Here is a 5,000-nt window from a genome sequence, read left to right as displayed (position 1 = left end):
AGAAGCGCTAAGAGAACTTGAGGACCAGGGTGGGGAAGGTTATGAGGGAGAAGAAGAGTGGAGCTGGCCAGCCCCAAAGGAGTGCCCGTGAGGACCAGATCATTGAGACGTGGTCTTTCCTCATACAACACATCGTCCGGGGAGAGACAGTCCTCAGTGAGCAGTTTGCTAGCTCAGAATCAGGTGCAGTGACGGTCAGCGACGGAAACGATGATGAAGTGAGGTCCACAGGTTCCCACAGCCAAGCATCTACCAGCACTGGGAAGGACAAGGGCAAGGGGAAGCGGTCCAGCCCAACAACAATAGACAACACACTCAGCGACACCTGGGTGTCCGACAAGGACATCAATACTGTAGTGAAAAATGGGAGAATCCCAATTTCTACATGTAGATTGTATTCCAGTATCATCCATTATTTTTGACATAGAATTTACAATATGTTGCATTGAAATGCTGTACTAAATTGTTACAATGTTTGTATGTTTCAGATCATGTCCAATGCAGAATCCTTGGCGACCTCGTTCACTGGCCAGCACAAGATAGTTCACGATTTTTCGCTCCTGCTGGAAGGCCACATGCATGCCATCCCAGAGGACTACTGGCATGAATTCCAGATAGAGTGCCTCAACCTTGTACACCGCTACAGGCAGTGGCGTCAGGTTTTCCAGCAGCCACATCAACAATCAATCATGATAACCTGTCCAGGCCCACAGCAGCAGCAACCTTGGCAGCCCCCTCAGCACCAGTAGTTCTGGCATCCACCTCAACCAGCAACCTCGCAGGCACCGCCTGAGCAGCAGCAGCAGCATCGTCCAGCCAGTCATAACCGGATGCGGCCCCAGTCACCACAGTATTCAGGCCAGTCTTCCTGGCCCCGTACCACGGAGTGGCAACCAGGGATGCCACCTCCACCGTCAGCCACTCTTGTCCAGGTTCCTTCACCATCAACTTCATTATCGTCACCCACCCTTGTCCAGTTTCCTTCACCAACACCTTCATTGTCGTCGCTGTCAGCCACATTCAAGACACCTCTGACACCACTCAGCTTCCCGGTCCTAACACCAGGGTCCGTCGAGAGCAAGGCCAATATATATATACATATATTGGCCTTGGTCGAGAGCAACCTAGAAGAGGCCATGTCACCCTCACCCCTCTACACCTCCAAGGAACTCAACACCCCACCAGTCCAGCAGGCATCCCCACGCAGTGATACCACAACCAGCAAGGACAAGGACACTGACTGATGAGACTCTTGTAAATATTTGTAAATAATTGGACTGTGATACTTGTACATGTTTGATGTTTGCTGTTTTAATGTAAATAAAATGCTTTCTTATTTCAAAACACTTGTAAATATTTGTAAATAATTGGACTGTGATAATTGTACATATTTGATGTTTGCTGCTTTAATGTAAATGAAATAATTTCTTATTTCAAAACACTTACTTTTCTCTATAACCTTAAAATAAAGAGAAAGAAAATGGAAACGAAAAATAATAAAAGGAAAAAAAAAATAAACGAAAAAATTTTGATGTTTGCTGTTTTAATGTAAATAAAATGAATTCTTATTTCAAAACACTTATTTTTCTCTATAACCTTAAAATAAGAGAAAGAAAATGGAAACGAACAAATAATAAAAAGGAAAGAAAAATACACCAAAAAAATTTTGATGCTTGCTGTTTTAATGTGAATAAAATGATTTTTTATTTCAAAACACTTATTTTTCTCTATAACCTTAAAATAAAGAGAAAGAAAATGGAAACGAACAAATAAAAAAAAGGAAAGAAAAATAAACCAAAAAAATTTTGATGTTTGCTGTTTTATTGTAAATAAAATGAATTCTTATTTCAAAACACTTATTTTGATCTTTAACCTTAAAATAAAGAGAAAGAAAATGGAAACGAACAAATAATGAAAAGGAAAGAAAAATAAACCCAAAAAAATTTCGATGTCTGCTGTTTTAATGTAAATAAAATGAATTCTTATTTCAAAACACTTATTTTTCTGTATAACCTTAAAATAAAGTGAAAGAGAATGGACACGATAAAAAAAAAAAAGGGAAAGTAAAATAAACCAAAAAATAAAGGGCAAAAAAAAATATATATACCAGCAAGGACACTGACTGAGATGAGATGAGACACTTGTAAATATTTGTAAATAATTGGACTGTGATACTTGTACATATTTGATGTCTCCTGTTTTAATGTAAATAATGAAAAGGAAAGAAAAATAAACCAAAAAAATTTGATGTTTGCTGTTTTAATGTAAATAAAATGATTTCTTATTTCAAAACACTTATTTTTCTCTATAACCTTAAAATAAAGAGAAAGAAAATGGAAACGAAAAAAAAAATGAAAAACAAAACAAAAAGGAAAGACAAATACACTAAAAACATTTTGATGCCTGCTGTTTTGATGTAAATAAAATGCTTTCCTATTTCAAAACACTTATTTTTCTGTATAACCTTTAAATAAAGTGAAAAAATGGAAACGAAAACAAAATAAAAAACAAAACAAAAGGAAAGAAAAATAAACCAAAAAATAAAGTGCAAAAAAAAAAAGATACCAGCAAGGACACTGACTGAGATGAGATAGGACACTTGTAAATATTTGGACTGTGATACTTGTACCTATTTGATGTCTGCTGTTTTAATGTAAATAAAATGCTTTCTTATTTAAAAAAAATAAAGGGCAACAAAAAATACACACGAAAAAGATACGTTTTTTTTATTTAAAAAATGGAACAACTATGCAGCTCATGGAGCTCATGTAGTAATGTGAAAGGTAGTCTCGCTGATCCTTTGCATCCTTCTGGGTATGATGGCCGGTTAGAGGCACCAGCCCCTGCAGATGTTGCTCAGTCCTTCATCCACCAGGGATCAGATCATGTGTGTCCGGATCTTCATAGTCCACTTCTCATATTGCGTGTGGGTATCTTATGAGGACGAGGTTGTGCAGGACACAGGCACACATGGTTATCAGGTTGATGGTGTCGGGGTTCTGCTGCATCGTCGTGTAGAAGCAACGGAACCTTTGACTTAAAATTCCAAAGGCATTCTCCACAACACGTCGGGCACGAGACAACCTGTAGCTATATATGCGATCTCGTAGGACTTGTGACCGATGGGAGAATGGTTTCATCATCCAGGTTCGGAGAGCAAAGGCGTCATCCCCTACAAAGTGATAGGGCACTGGGTGGTCATCATTAGGGAGTGGTACTGGTTGAGGCACTCCAGCTCTGTTGTCTTCTACAGCATCAGGCAGGGAACAGTTGCTCCATGTTCCTCCATCCGACGCACCACCCTCTGCCCCAACATCCACATAGAGGAACTTGTAGATAGCATCTGCCACTGCCATCATTACAATGCTGTGGAAGCCCTTGTAGTTGTAGTAGTAAGAGTCAGCATTGCGTGGCTTCTTTATGGCGATGTGCTTTCCATCCACAGCCCCCAGACAGTTGTGGTAATTCCATCTGGAGCTGAACCTGGCAGCAACTTCCTTCCAGTCCTCTTCAGTTTTGGAGCAGCGCAGCACTTCGTCCATGTAGACCGCGATGACGGCTTTACACACTTTGGGTATGAACTTGCAGATGGTATTTGCTTCAACCCTGAAGCTGTACTGCAGACTTTGATAGGAATTTCCAGCGGCTTAAAAGCGGAGGGTAGCAGCAAGCTTTAGTCGAACTTGAAGCGGTTCCCTCATGAAGGTGGACCGCTTCTGGAGGTGAGGGGTTAATTTCTCTTGAAATAGGTCAGGTGTGATTCTGAGGTAATTTTTGTAGCCCCTTTGATCTTCCTTGTGGAGTTCAGTCAATAGACTGTCATACTGTCCAAACTCTTGCCTTCTGGTTAACCATTCCCTGACCGACACATTCCTTTGTATCTTTCTTCAAGGTGGGGTTGCCTTTTGTTTCTCTTCTTCCTCTGCCAGCCTTTTCTGCTGCTCTCCAACAATGGCTAGAGCAGCTGCCAGATATAGGTATCTTCTCCTCTTTGCAATGGTGTCTCTGGCAGTAAGCATTGTTGTCTCTTCCAAAGCCAATCCAAGAATGTCCTCGGGTTGGAGAAGCCCCGTTTTTATATGGCGTGGCCAAGTTGGCACGACACCATCCGAATTACGTGAACTTGTCGTGCCAATGCGGGAAGTGCGCAAACTATGAGCAAACTATTCGTGAACTCGTCGTGAACTCATCGTGAACTATGCGTGAACTCGTCGTGAACCTCCCAGTTCGTGTCACAAAATGTCACGACTTGCCACGACAAGTTCGTGGCAAAAAGTCGTGCAAGTGTCAGCCTGGCTTAACTCGAGGTTGATTCACTCATGGAATCTAAGATTCCAATATCGATTCTGAAAGATTCCAACATAATACTGTTGGAGATCAAGGCATAGAGGATTCCAGCAACGTTTGTTAGAAGGGTATGGTTGTTTGTTTTCTTATTGCATATAATTTTCTGTGTTCCATAATTCGGTCTTCTGTTTTAGGAATTTTGAGCATAAACAATAATGTGGAAGACAATCCTTCCATTTCCAGGTTTTGTGACCTCAGCACTCATTGGTAAGAACCAGTTTGGGTTTGTCCAAGAATAAAATGTGGACCTGTTTAGATATCGTTAAAACACAGCAGGTTGTGGGACAATATGCACAGACCTTTAACATACTACAAATTCTGCTTGGTGTTACAGCAATGTAAAGAAGGATGCACAGGTGATGAATAATACTTGCTTGGATCTTCATTAGTGTATTTTGGTGACTATACTGAGTGTCATATTTGCCAGCGTAATAAAGATTTTCAAGGAGACGAAGAAACAGTATCGTGTCGTTGTTACATTTATATTTAGATATAAAGTATCAAGATTTGCGTGTAGTTAAGTATTAAATTTAGTGTTAAGTTTATTCGGTTACGGATTGATTATATTAATTAACTTGATTGATTTCGACAGGTATTAATCTATAATTTTTGCTTCGTAATATTTTGACTATAAAGTAGGGGGGTAACAGCTT

Source organism: Palaemon carinicauda, chromosome 5 (assembly GCF_036898095.1).
Source record: "Palaemon carinicauda isolate YSFRI2023 chromosome 5, ASM3689809v2, whole genome shotgun sequence".
Lineage (NCBI taxonomy): Eukaryota > Metazoa > Arthropoda > Malacostraca > Decapoda > Palaemonidae > Palaemon > Palaemon carinicauda.
Note: the sequence above shows the minus strand (reverse complement) of the source record.